Source organism: Rhinoraja longicauda, chromosome 21 (assembly GCF_053455715.1).
Source record: "Rhinoraja longicauda isolate Sanriku21f chromosome 21, sRhiLon1.1, whole genome shotgun sequence".
Lineage (NCBI taxonomy): Eukaryota > Metazoa > Chordata > Chondrichthyes > Rajiformes > Arhynchobatidae > Rhinoraja > Rhinoraja longicauda.
Window position 1 is genome coordinate 5,108,448 of NC_135973.1, and position 14,876 is coordinate 5,123,323.

Here is a 14,876-nt window from a genome sequence, read left to right on the forward strand (position 1 = left end):
GCACTGACTGCCATTTTACATTACATTCACTTAAACGCTGTAAATGATCACAGGCATTTTTAACGTAACATTTTGTGACAATTTATTTTCTGAATGGTCATGTGATGGGCACACGGCTCGTTTGCCTTCTGAGAACTTTATAAATTTCATTTATTTCATCTTCACTTCACACTGGATGAGCGCTCCAGGAGATTTGCGTGCATAATTTTCACATGAATTTGCTGTTTAGTCTCCAGGGAGATATTTACAGAGCAAATTGGCTGAAGAGCTATCCTTTTCGGACAGAGTTGGTAGAAAAGGAGATGAGATTCTACATCAATTACTTTTCAGATTATTCGGAGAAGATTAAAAATAAGTGTCATTTATATTGCTTAATGGTGCCAAAATGTTCACTGCTCTTTGTAGGGGTGTGGGAAGCACCTGCACAATTGTGTCTAATCTTCAAATGAGCACTTTTTTCGACATTAAGCGATATAGTGTGAAGTGAAGATGAAATAATATTTTTCTAATATCTCGTCCGTGATTCCCAAGTTCACTGTCTCTTTGGAGGAAGACCTTAACTCATGAGCTGAGCCATACACATATTGATATGTTAGAGCAGGCTGCATATTGAAGTCAGTCTGAAAGCCTTTAAAAGGCTCTTATAGATCCAACACAATCTACAAAGCACAATGTATAACTGGAAAACTAATCACGAGAAGTTGGTCATGACCTGCAGCCAAATGCCTAATTTGTAAGGCAGCTTCCATAGAAACAATGGGAACTTATCAATCTGCTAAATGCCAGCAAAGTCTTGGAATCTGTGGAATGGGATTATCAAAGAAAAAATTGAGTTTGAAGCTTTTTTTAGATTTATTAAAAATTTGCAATCTACTTTAATAGGAATACATTTCTACAAATGTCTCAAGCCAGTGTCTTCAATATTGGGCATCTTATGTTAAAATGGAGTACTGAAACCAAAATGGGGCTACATGATTAGACCTGACTGCACTGAGTGACATGAAAGTTTTAAAATAACTTAAATGTGTTTCAGGTTTGTACCTCACAATGCTTTGTGTAAGGTGAAATAGTCAATTGAATATTCCGTGGCAATTTTGTTGGCTGAGATGCAGATCGTTTTTTTTGTCACTGATGCTTTATGCTGTTCAGGATGGTCCTTGTGTGAATTTACTCCATTTGAAACTTGCTACAAGTGTGCTTGTCAGAGGTTTGCAAGCACAGGCCCACCGCCGATTTTCCGGTACCCTTGGAGCCAGAGCCTTTCTGGATTATCCGTTTTGCTGGACCAACAGAGGTCACGGTCTCTGAGAAGAGTCCAACTGTACTAGGACAGTCCGCCTAGGAGGAGCTGAGCTCCCAGCCCGCAAAGTCAGCCTTGGTATTTGGCCATGGGAACGGGTCTGCCGGCTCTGGCCAGGCCAGAGTTCCAGAACCCCGGCCGCAAGGGGCAATCCAGCGTGGAGGTCCCGATCGGCTGCCTCGTACAGTCAGCACCCGTGGTCAGGATCAAACCTGGGTCTCTGGTGTTGTAAGGCAGCAACTCTACCACTGCCGCACCATGCAGCCCCGCCTTTTGGTTCTCTGTCCAACTTGAGCTCGAGCGAGATTGGATTGTCAACTTAAGGCACAGATACTGAAGTCATCTTCATTTTATACTTCCCTCCTCTTTTCCAGTCTCTTCCATCCTTCACTGAATCAGCATTACTCACATTTTTTTTAAATCCTCACATACTTGTCTACATTTTTCATCTTAGCTATCCCCTATGGAAATGATTTTATTTTTCTTTACTCCGGGTGAAGTAATTTTTTGTGTCACCTCTAGTTTTCCTTGTTCATTTGCAGTGCCCTTCTCTCCCCACCCAAAGGTTGAGGGCTTAATCAAACCTGGAGGAACTGGAGCACAATAAACTAAGATGACCCATCGAGTCCATGATGGCCATTGACCCGTTCACACTAGTTCAGTTATCCCACCTTTTCATTCGCTCCCCACACACGTGGGGCAACTTATAGTGTCCAATGAACCTACAAACCCGCATGTCTTTTTAAGGTTATTATCAAATTATACCTTTGGGACTTCGTGCATAAACCAATTTCTGTCTTTAGATTAATAAGTAGATTGTAAAATTGATTGTATCAATGAAGTGTATTAATTCAGAAAAGATCTTGCCAAATGCGTATTTGTCTCATTAATAGTAATGGGACTATGCAATAAATATTAAAATTCTCTCATGTAATCATCAATATTTTTTTAATATTGATGATTACATGAGAGAATTTTAATATTTATTGCATAGTCAGGGTTGTTGCCTTCAAGTATTAAAGCACATTTTTATTCATGTGTGATGTAGGTGTTGAAGGTAAGGCTATTTGCTATTTCCCAATTGCCCTTCAGAGGACAGTGGTGAGCTGTTTCAACCCATCCGACACAGATGCTTTATACAGGGCATGGTATTCCAGGATTTTGTTTAGACAGCAAGAAAAGGGACAGTCAAGATAGATTTCTATGTCAGAATGGTGTACAACTTGGAAGAGAATTTGCTTACAATGGCATTCCCAATGGTGAGATTTTACACCTGCTGCTTTTGTCCTTTGTGTGCTGCAGTTTGCAGGTATTGTGAGGTGCTAATTCAGAAACCAAGGTGAGCTGTTGCAGTGGTTTTTGTGTGAGGTACATGTTACATTTGTACCTTCCCATGTTGCTTGAAAACCTCAAAACGTAGCCACATCTGCAACAGAGACCTTTGGCCGAGTTCACAAAGTCAACAATAAAATCCATCCCTAGGGTAAATAACATTGATATTCCATCTCGCAACCACTTTAGACATGCAGTAGAGTCACATGTTTGGGGTTTGGGGTGGGGTGAAGAGGGTGAGGGTTGTGGGGTGGGTGGGGGGGGAAAGCACATGATCTTTTATTTCAACCTCAAAATGGCTATTCTCTTTGACCTTGGAGGATCAAGGCAAGACGTTTGTGCTCTAAGACTTGTGCTGAATACCTGTGCAAGACTTGAGCTACACACTATTCAGAGACCAAATTGGACAATAAGGTGGCAAAAGTAAAGAACTGAAGAAAAAAAAAGATGCTCTGGTGTGGTTATTTGACCAGTGGGCGAAATATGCAGGGTGCATTAAATGCACAAACACGAGACCAACGAGAACACTGGGAGTAATGAAAACTGGCAGTCTGACATTGGCAAAAGACTAATAGGCAACAAAAGGTAGACACAAAATGCTGGAGTAACTCAGCGGGTCAGGCAGCATCTCGGGAGAGAGGAATGGGTGACGTTTCGGGTCGAGACCCTTCTTCAGACTGATGTCAGGGGAGGGGATGGGTCCACTTTACACTTGAAGGTATCAGCCCTGATTGTGAAATGAATATTCTCTCTCGTATAATCATTACTCCAGTTCTCTGTAATAATTGCTTACATACTAATTATTTTCATAAGGTATCAACATGTTAACTTTGTGACTGGTGGAAATGTTGTCTCAGGAACCTCTCACTAAACTGACACTTTCATATTTATAAAATATCCTTTTTTTTTCATTCTTCTCATTAAAGTGAATAATTTGATATTATCCATATTGTATTCAATTTACTATGTTCATTTCCACCCACGTAACTTGTCCATATCTTTCTGCAGTCTTTCGTAACATTCTTGCTTCTTACTGTCAATTTGGCCTTGTTTCAAGAACATCAGAATAATTCCCTTCTTTTAAGTTATTGGTTAGATTATAAATATCTAGTCCTTGAAGTGCCCATGAATTAATGTCATCCATTCTTTCTTGCTCTCTTCTGCCTGTTAAACAATTCCCAATCCATGCTAATGTTCAGTTTTGTTTAGACATGCAGCATGGAAGCTGGCCCTTCAATAGACAATAGGTGCAGGAGGAGGCCATTCAGCCCTTCGAGCCAGCGGCACCATTCAATGTGATCATGGCTGATCATTCTCAATCAGTACCCCGTTCCTGCCTTCTCCCCATACCCCCTGACTCCGCTATCCTTAAGAGCTCTATCTAGCTCTCTCTTGAATGCATTCAGAGAATTGGCCTCCACTGCCTTCTGAGGCAGTGAATTCCACAGATTTACAACTCTGAGTGAAAAAGTTTTTCCTCATCTCCGTTCTAAATGGCTACCCCTTATTCTTAAACTGTGGCCCCTGGTTCTGGACTCCCCCAACATTGGGAACATGTTTCCTGCCTCTAACATATCCAACCCCTTAATAATCTTATATGTTTCGATAAGATCCCCTCTCATCCTTCTAAATTCCAGTGTATACAAGCCTAGCCGCTCCAGTCTTTTAACATATGACAGTCCCGCCATTCCGGGAATTAACCTAATAAACCTACGTTGCACGCCCTCAATAGTATGAATATCCTTCCTCAAATTTGGAGACCAAAACTGCACACAGTACTCCAGGTGCAGTCTCACTAGGGTCCAAAACAACTGCAGAAGGACCTCTTTGCTCCTATACTCAACTCCTCTTGTTATGAAGGCCAACATTCCATTGGCTTTCTTCACTGCCTGCTGTACCTGCATGCTTCCTTTCATTGACTGATACACTAGGACACCCAGATCTCGTTGTACGTCCCCTTTTCCTAACTTGACACCATTCAGATAATAATCTGCCTTCTTATTCTTACCACCTTAGTGGATAACCTCGCACATCCACATTAAACTGCATCTGCCATGCATCCGCCCACTCACACAACCTGTCCAAGTCACCCTGCAACCTCATAGCATCTTCCTCACAGCTCACACTACCACCCAGCTTTGTATCATCTGCAAATTTGCTAATGGTACTTTTAATCCCTCCATCCAAGTATAAATAGCTGCGGTCCCAGCACTGAGCCTTGCGGTACCCCACTAGTCACTGCCTGCCATTCTGAAAGGGACCCATTTATCCCCACTCTTTGCTTTCCGTCTGCCAACCGATTTTCTATCCATGTCAGTACCCTACCCCCAATACCATGTGCTCTAATTTTTCCCACTAATCTCCTATGTGGGACCTTGTCGAAGGCTTTCTGAAACCCGAGTCCACGCTGACCATCAATTACCTGTTCACACTAGTTGTACATCCCACTTTCTCATCCATTCTCCACACGCTGGAGGCAATTTTACAGAGGCCAATTTACCTTGTCTTTGGGATGTGGGAGGAACCAGAGCACCCAGAGGAAACCCATGTGGCTGCAGGGAGAATGTGCAAACTCCACACAGACAGCATCTGAGATCACGATCAAAGTTGGGTTTCTGAAGTGATAGCTCCACTGTGGAGCTGCTCCACTGTGCCACAAACATATAGTTACAGCTTCAAAACACCCTCCAGATTTGGCAGTGCCCCAGTCATAAATCGATGCGAAACCCTTTGCTTTTCACACTACATTGTTACCACAGCACTGCTATTTCTCAAATAACCATCCTGTGGTTTCCAATCTTTTCTGATTTCTTGAAAGGTAGAGTTCTGTTAATTGGCTTCCAATTATAGCAGGAACAAATCTATAATCTGGAATATTTCTCAAGATTTTTTTAATGTGGATCTGGGGAAAAAAAGAGTCATATTTATCAGAAAAGCAAGGTTCTTTAAGTCAATCAATTAATTTTCAGTTGTTACCAATTGTACATTTCACTTGTATCTTTGCAATTTCTATGGCTTATCGAGAGGGCGCATAGTTGAATTTTTGGTCTCGTTCATGTTAACTGGATATGTGCAGGGAATTTTGGGGTTGATGAGAAATAGGAAGGGAAATATGGAATTAGCTTGCTGTGATCCTTGCTGTATTTTCTGTGTATATGGGTGTTTGAGTGTGTGCAACTGCACATAACTGCTACTGCTCTGGAGTAGAAATGAGGCTGTCATTGTTTCTCGGACAGGCGTCGAGACAAATGATTAAATGCACTTGTCTTTTTATTTGAACTTTTCTGCACAGAATAATGAGGAGGGGAAGTAAGTTGTAAGTAGGCAGTCTTGTTATGTGAAAGCATGCATGAAGCCACGATATCAATCCAAATTGAACGTGCTTGCAATGATTAGTCTTGACTATGTCTACTTAATGATTTTCTTTTCATGTCTGGCTGAAGTGTTTTAGTGTGCAATTTGTGAAGATAGGTGGGGAAGGCTGTTGAAAGGGTGGTGTGGTGCAAATGTATTCAAGAAAGTGCTGAACGTATAATTTTATTGGACGCTGTCGATACAAAGTAAGTGTTTAGCGTTTTAGTTCAAGGATAGTTGAGAGAGACACAGCATGGAAACGGACCCTTTGGCCCGTCGAGTCCACGCCAGCCATCGATCACCCGTCCTCACTACTTCCAAGTCATCGCACCTTCTTGTCCGCTTAAGGATAGCGGAGTCAGGGGGTATGGGGAGAAGGCAGGAACGGGGTACTGATTGAGAATGATCAGCCATGATCTCATTGAATGGCGGTGCTGGCTCGAAGGGCCGAATGGCCTCCTCCTGCACCTGTTGTCTATTGTCTATTACACTAGTAGCATTTGACAGAGGCCATTCAACCCACAAACCTGCACATCTTTGGGATGTGGGAGGAAACGGGTGCACCCAGAGGAAACCCACGTGGTCACAGAGAGAATGTGGAAACTCAACACCGACAGCAACTGAGGTCAAGATCGAAGCTGGGTCTGTGATGCTGTGAAGCAGCAGCTCTGTAGATTTTTAGATTTAGAGATTTCGATTTAGAGATACAGCGCGGAAACAGGCCCTTCGGCCCACCGAGTCAGCGCCGCCCAGCGATCCCCGCACACTAACACTATCCTACACACACTAGGGACAATTTTTACATTTACCCAATCAATTAACCTACATACCTGTACGTCTTTGGAATGTGGGAGGAAACCGAAGATCTTGGAGAAAACCCACGCAGGTCATGGGGGGAACGTACAAACTCCGTACAGACGGCGCCCATAGTCAGGATCGAACCTGAGTCTCCGGCGCTGCATTCGCTGTAAGGCAGCAACTCTACCGCTGCGCCACCGTGCCACACTTGATGCATATATTTTCTGCAAGTGCCAAAGAGAAGCTCGAAATTTCTTTTACATATTATTGAAAAGAAGTGCCAGCTCATCAGCTAGCCTCTTTAGCTGGTTAATTTGGTGACATAGTGCATACATAAGCAAAGTGGAGCCAGAGATTACTGGTGGCCGTATCTACGGTGGCTGTTACCTGCAATTTGTATTGTCAGTGCCATTATTAGCCTTAGTCTTCCATGCTGAGGCAGAGGACATTGGCATGTTCTGACCTGTACAGCTGCTTCGAAGTGTGTGCTAAAACCATAATCGTGCAGACATTGGACAAAGATAGAGTTGTGCTTTGCTACAGTAGAATAATTTGTTGGTAGCTTTTTTTTCCCTTGAAACTAACGCCATTTGGTCATGTCACAAGAGTCTTCAATTGCAAATAATCACAACCAGAGCATAGAAACAGATCTTTTTGGGCGGAGAGAAATTTCTCATTTGCAGAGAGAGAAATAACAATAGACAATAGGTGCAGGAGGAGGCCATTCGGCCCTTCGAGCCAGCACCGCCATTCAATGTGATCATGGCTGATCATTCTCAATCAGTACCCCATTCCTGCCTTCTCCCCATAGCCCCTGACTCCGCTATCCTTAAGAGCTCTATCTAGCTCTCTCTTGAATGGATTCAGAGAATTGGCCTCCACTGCCTTCTGAGGCAGAGAATTCCACAGATTCACAACTCTCTGACTGAAAAAGTTTTTCCTCATCTCCGTTCTAAATGGCCTACCCCTTATTCTTCAACTGTGGCCCCTGGTTCTGGACTTCCCCCAACATTGGGAACATGTTTCCTGCCTCTAACGTGACCAACCCCTTAATAATCTTATACGTTTCGATAAGATCTCCTCTCATCCTTCTTTTCGATAAGATCCCCTCTCATCCCTCCTAACATTTTGGATGCGTCGTTTTGCGTGAGCCTGAATGAGCTGACATCGTCCCACAAATTCCGCAAGACGACCTGTTCGCAGATCAGTGCTTCTAGGCTTGAGTAGCAGAAGTGGTGATGAGCAGGAGGTCAGTTGCCAGCCACATCATCTCTTGCAGCTGGACTTGTCATTGATGTGCTGAAGCATGAGGCTGGTGCAATTTGTATCCAGCCCCTCAGCTTTACAGCGATGAAGCGTGACGTAAGTGTCAGTGGTCCATTCATTTCAATAGGGTCGCTGACCTTGTAAGAAAAGGTGATGAAATTTACTTATTTTACTCTTTTTTCCCCAAAAATCATTTATTAAGTACGAATAATTCAACTTATTCTTCCTACTCGAACTATGGATTTTTTTCCCCCTGAACATTCATTAAATAAATATATTTCGTTTTTCAGCTTTTTACTTGACAATTCTTCCTCTATCACCTGAATAAGATTTATTTGGATTTATCCAAACGTCGGAATTTTTAAAGAATTGAATGCTGTGTTAGTTGGAAAATGAGATGCAGTGATCAAAAGTTGGCACAGTTGCAAGCCGGCACGTGTGAGATCCCTGTGTTTAATTGCCTCTCGAATTCTTTTTCTTTTTGTGAAAAGGCAGCCTACAATTCTGATACAAAAGATGAATGTTGCTGAAATCTGAGTATTTATTGATGGTGACACCCGTGCCTGTATGTCCGTGTGTGTGGATGCACTCGCGCTTGCCTTTTGTACCTTGAACCCTTTAGAAATCGCTGTTCATGTCATGTGACAGCACTTGTCAAGAGGATTTTTGTTCATGTCATGTCTCAGATTGGAGGAAAATGAGGCCAAGCCAAAAAAGGATCAAATTGGGTCCTGTGGAATGACTGACTGTTACTGCTTCCATTGAAGGATGAGAGAATGAGTGCTGGCAGCACAGTGTTTTATACATGTTCAGCAAGACCTTATTACTGAGAGCGATGCTGTGCAGTTTGTCGGCTCCATTAGTTGGATTCTTGTGAGCTGCCTACAATGAAGCCGTTCGTTAAATACTCTGCCTGCTCTGAAGCCTTGTCAAATCGTATTCCCAGATTTGTAGTGTGTGAGGAAAAGCCCTCATGCTGCATGTTTGCCACTATAGAAAATGTACGGTAAAAATGGCAAGGAAAATGTCCGTCAAGTGGTGCTAACAAATGGTCTGTCCGTTGCTACAAGACAAATGAGCTTTGTGTGTTCAAACTGAAGAGTGTTTCCTTAAAAATGAGCCATGTTTCCTGTACCAATCTGCAGCTGCATTTACCATTATTTCCATATATGGAAGCTCTGAAGTTGCAAGCAGAATTATTAACTCTCAATTCATGTTCACTTCCTTCAAGCGTTGGGTATAGGCAGGATACTGATCAAATTAAATGGTCCAAAGTTTTTATGTTTACAAATGGTTTTTTTATGCCACCATAGAATAAATAAGCCTGAATACAATTGAAATTAACTTCTCATTTTTATGGCAGTCTTCATAATGTTTCAAGTTCTAGAGGTCCTGTATTACAAATTAGACTAATCAGTCAAAGAACTGTTAAGTATGGGACTGAATCTGGGTTTAGGTTTATTATTGTCACGTTTACTGAGGTATAGTAAGAAGCTTTTGTTTCTGTGTTATCTGATCAAACCAGAAAATATAGATAGACACAAAATGCTGGAGTAACTCAGCGGGACAGGCAGCATTTCTGGAGAGAAAGAATGGGTGACGTTTCGGGTCGAGACCCTTCTTCAGACTATAATACTATATATGAATATAATCAAGCCAAACTCAAGTACAAATGTTAGAGTGAAAAGATAGATGCAGAATATAGTTCTCGACATTGTAAGGTAACTTCGAGAGAAGTCCTCCAATGTTCGCACTGATATACGTTGGAGAATCAGGACTGTACCCTAGCTTGTGGAAGGACTGTTCAGAAGTCTGATAATGGGAAGAAGCTGCTCCTGAGCTTGGTGGTGTGTGCTGTCAAGCTTCTGTATCTTCTGACAGATGGGAACGGGGAGAAGAAGGAATGGCTGGAGTGGGAAAGGTCCTTGATTATGTTGACTGTTTTCCCAAGGCAGTATGAAGGCTTGATGGAGTCATTGCTGGGGAGTCTGGTCTGTGTGATGGACCGAGCCACATCCACATCTCAAAGAGGGAATTTCTTGCTGGATCAAATCCCCCAAACGCAATGTTTGCTTGCACTTGCTCTTGCTGGATGAAGACGACCATCTCCACTCTTGGTGTGATGAAGGTTTCCGAACCGAAACATCGCCCATCCTTTTTCTCCAGAGAAACTGCCTGACCCACTGAGTTACTCCAGTACTTTGTGTCTACTCTTGGGGAGTTGGAATGCAAAGTCTACCTCGTCTCCAGGCGAGGAATGTCCTTTCAAGTGAACGGATTGCTTAGGAAAGCCCCGTAAAATGGATTGTGCTGCTGGAACCAGCGATGGAAGCAATTGACAGTCCATGGGACATCTGTCACTCAGTAAGTGATGGAGTTGTGCTGTCTGCCTTGTGTGGGACTCAGAAATGAACTGAGATTTTACATGATTGAAAAGACTGGAATTGCCGACTTCATTCGCCAGTTTTAACAATTTTTCAGTGTACATATTTTCAAGAAGGTTCAAACTTTTTTCTTTAGTAGAGTGAGTATTGTTTTAAAATGTGACCTTGGTAGGAACTGACGTGATGCTTGAATTTCTCAACTTAACAAAGGATTTTCATTCTGCCAAAGTTATCTTAAATTCTCTGGTGATGTGAATTAATATTTGTTTCACTTTCTGAATTGTTAGTTTAGTTCATTATTGTCGTGTGTACCAAGGTACGGTGAAAAGGTTTTTTGTTGCGTACTATAAGAAAATAACTGCAGATGCTGGTACAAATCGATTTATTCACAAAATGCTGGAGTAACTCAGCAGGTCAGGCAGCATCTCGGGAGAGAAGGAATGGGTGACGTTTCGGGTCGAGACCCTTCTTCAGACTGATGTCGGGGGTGGGACAAAGGAAGGATATAGGTGGAGACAGGAAGATAGAGGGAGATCTGGGAAGGAGGAGGGGAAGGGAGGGACAGAGGAGCTATCTGAAGTTGGAGAAGTCGACGTTCATACCGCCGGGCCGCAAACTGCCCAGGCGAAATATGAGGTGCTGCTCCTCCAATTTCCGGCGGGCCTCACTATGGCACTGGAGGAGGCCCATGACAGAGAGGTCAGACTGGAAATGGGAGGGGGAGTTAAAGTGCTGGGCCACCGGGAGATCAGTTGCGTTAATGCGGACCGAGCGCAGGTGTTCAGCGAAGCGATCGCCGAGCCTGCGCTTGGTTTCGCCGATATAGATAAGTTGACATCTAGAGCAGCGGATGCAATAGATGAGGTTGGAGGAGGTGCAGGTGAACCTCTGTCTCACCTGGAAAGAATGTTTGGGTCCTTTGATGGAGTTGAGGGGGGAGGTAAAGGGACAGGTGTTGCATCTCGTGCGGTTGCAAGGGAAAGTGCCCGGGGTTAGGGTGGTTTGGGTAGGAAGGGACGAGTGGACCAGGGAGTTGCGGAGGGAACGGTCTCTACGGAACGCAGAGAGGGGAGGGGATGGGAAGATATGGCCAGTGGTGGGGTCCTGTTGTAGGTGACGGAAATGTTGGTGGATAATATGTTGGATCCGCTGGCTGGTGGGGTGGAAGGTGAGAACGAGGGGGATCCTGTCCTTGTTGCGAGTGTGGGGATGGGGAGCAAGAGCGGAGCTGCGGGATGTAGAAGAGACCCTAGTGAGAGCCTCATCTATAATGGAGGAGGGGAAGCCCCGTTTTCTGAAAAACGAGGACATCTCGGAAGCCCTAGTGTGAAACACCTCATCCCGGGCGCAGATGCGGCGTAGACGGAGGAATTGGGAGTAGGGGATAGACTTTTTGCAGGGGACCGGGTGGGAAGAAGTGTAGTCCAGATAGCTGTGCGAGTCGGTGGGCTTGTAATAAATGTCCGTCACTAGTTTTTCTCCTGTGATGGAGATGGTGAGGTCCAGAAACGGGAGGGAGATGTCAGAGATAGTCCAGGTATATTTAAGGGCAGGATGGAAATTGGAGGTGAAGTGTATAAAGTCAGTGAGTTCTGCATGGGTGTAAGAGGTAGCACCAATGCAGTCGTCGATGTAGCGGAGGTAGAGTTCGGGGATGGGGCCAGTGTACGTCTGGAACAGGGATTGTTCGACGTACCCAACAAAGAGGCAGGCGTAGCTAGGGCCCATGCGAGTGCCCATAGCCACGCCTCTGGTTTGGAGGAAGTGGGAGGAGTCAAAGGAGAAGTTGTTGAGGGTAAGAACCAGCTCTGCCCGGCGGAGGAGAGTGTTGGTCGATGGGGATTGGCTGGTTCTACGGTCGAGGAAGAAACGGAGGGCTTCGAGACCATCCTTGTGGGGGATGGAAGTGTAGAGTGACTGGACATCCATGGTGAAAATGATGGAGTGGGGGCCTGGGAACCGGAAGTTATCCAGGAGATGGAGAGCGTGTGAGGTGTCTTGGACGTAGGTGGGGAGGGATTTGACCAGGGGGGATAGGATGGAGTCGAGGTAGGTAGAGATAAGTTCGGTGGGGCATGAGCAGGCAGAGACAATGGGTCTGCCGGGACAATTGTGTTTGTGGATTTTGGGTAGGAGGTAGAATCGGGCCGTGCGGGGCTGGGGAACTATGAGATTGGAGGCACTGAGGGGTAGTTCGCCGGAGTTGGTGAGGTCGGTGATGGTGCTGGTGATGAAGGTCTGGTGTTTATCGGTGGGGTCATGGTCCAGGGATAGGTAGGAAGAGGTGTCTGATAGTTGTCGTCTGGCCTCGGTGCGGTAGAGGTCAGCACGCCAGACTACCACAGCCCCTCCCTTGTCAGCGGGTTTAATTATTAAGTCCGGGTTGTTGCGGAGTGAGTTGAGGGCTGCACGTTCAGGAGGGGAAAGGTTGGAGTTAGTCAGGGGAGTGGAGAATTTGAGGCGGCCGATGTCACGCCGGCAGTTTGAAATAAAAAGTTCTAGTGGGGGTAGTAGGCCAAACGGGGGGGTAAAAGTGGAGGGGGTCCGTTGGAGACGGGAGAAGGGGTCATCAGTGGTGGGTCGGGACTCCTTGCCATGGAAAAAGGCTCGGAGGCGGAGGCGGCGGAAGAAGAGCTCCACGTCATGGCGGACGCGGAACTCGTTGATGTGGGGGCGGAGGGGAACAAAGGTAAGGCCTCTGCTGAGGACCGACCGTTCGGTGTCTGAAAGGGGGAGGTCAGGGGGGATGGTGAACACCCGGCAATGGTGGGGGTTGGGGTCAGATGGAGGCAGGGGGGCAGGTGGAGGGGATGTATGGTGGGGGGGTGGTGGGTTAGCTGGGCAGAGGGGGGCATGAGAACCGATGTGGGGAGTACTGGGGGTCGCCTGGCTGGAGGGGGAAGGGGGAGACCCAGTGGAACCCCTGCTGCAGTTACCTGTAGTAGAGGGTGGGCAGTAGGACCCAGCAGTACTGAGGGGCTCTGCCTGGTGGGGGCTGTGGGCCCAGCGCGGTGTGTGTGGGCCAGGTGGAGCTGCAGCCTGTTGCAGCCTGTTTTGTTGCGTACTATCCACTCAACAAAAAGCCTATACATGATTACAGCCAAGCTGTCCACAGTGCAGATACAGGACAAAGGGAATAATGTTTAGTGCAAGATAAAATCCGATTAAACACAGTGGACGCAGTTGAATCAAATGTGAGAATTGCAGCTTATGTAAAATATAAAATATTCTGCTTGTACAATCACTTCTGTATTCAATTGGTGAAATAATTAGTGATTGTATTTTGTATTGGTAGAATCTTATCTGTAAACACACAAAGGGTGTATGTTTCTTGGTTTCAGCGTGTTTGCTCAATTAACTGTTAGCACGTGGTTTGTATTTTAAATATTTTGGGTCTGCCTCAGATGTCATGAGGTTATAGGAGCAGAATTAGGCCATTCGGCCCATCAAGTCTACTCTGCCATTCAATCGTGGCTGATCTATCTCTCCCTCCTAACCCCATTCTCCTGCCTTCTCCCCATAACCCCTGACACCTGTACTAATCAAGAATTTATCAATCTCTGCCTTAACAATATCCATTGACTTGACCTCCACGGCCTTCTGTGGCAAAGGATTCCACAGATTCACCACTCTCTGATTAAAGAAATTCCTCCTCATCTTCTGCCTAAAGGAACATCCTTTAATTCTGAACTTGAGTGGGTTTAGTGTTTCTTACTGTCTGGAGTTGATCTTCACTGGCCAAAATCTAGTATGATTGGGCGCACTGTGGATAAAGTGATTCTGAAGACTTGCAGCCCAGTGGTATGAACATTGACTTCTCCAACTTTAGATAGTTCTTCTGTCCCTCTCTTCCATTCCTCCTTCCCAGATCTCCCTCTATCTTCCTGTCTCCACCTATCATTCCTTTGTCCCGCCCCCCTGACATCAGTCTGAAGAAGGGTCTCAACCCGAAACGTCGCCCATTCCTTCTCTCCTGAGATGCTGCCTGACCTGCTGAGTTGCTCCAGCATTTTGTGAATACATACCTTCGATTTGTACCAGCATCTGCAGTTATTTTCTTATACTATATTGTATCCACTGTAATCTGCAATCTTGCAGGTTCTTCCATGGACATCATTGGTCTTCTGAAGGGCGGGACTATGTAATGAAATGCAAATCACTCAACTGCTAGTTTCTCAACTCTGAAATGAATCTGTACAATAACATTACAGTAAATTTGCCTCAATTCAACAAAGCTTGCCCTCGACTTTTAAATGAATCTGTACAGTACGTTACAGCGAATTTGCTTTAATTCAACAAAACTTGTTCTCTGGCTAGAAAATAAACAATATCTCACTATTCTTATTATCAAGCGAAAGAAAAAACACACTCTGATTGTTTTAAAGAAAAATAACTAATGTTACCTAACGGAATAGATCTTGGCTCGTATCTGCCTCTCTCAC

The 14,876-nt window shown here is 44.9% G+C and overlaps 1 protein-coding gene across 2 annotated transcripts in view; it reads left to right on the forward strand.

The window, feature by feature from the left end:
• The window catches only part of rnf216 (ring finger protein 216), a 131,127-nt gene that overhangs the window by 48,073 nt on the left and 68,178 nt on the right, over window positions 1-14,876 (forward strand). The gene's annotated exons all lie outside the window — the stretch shown is intronic.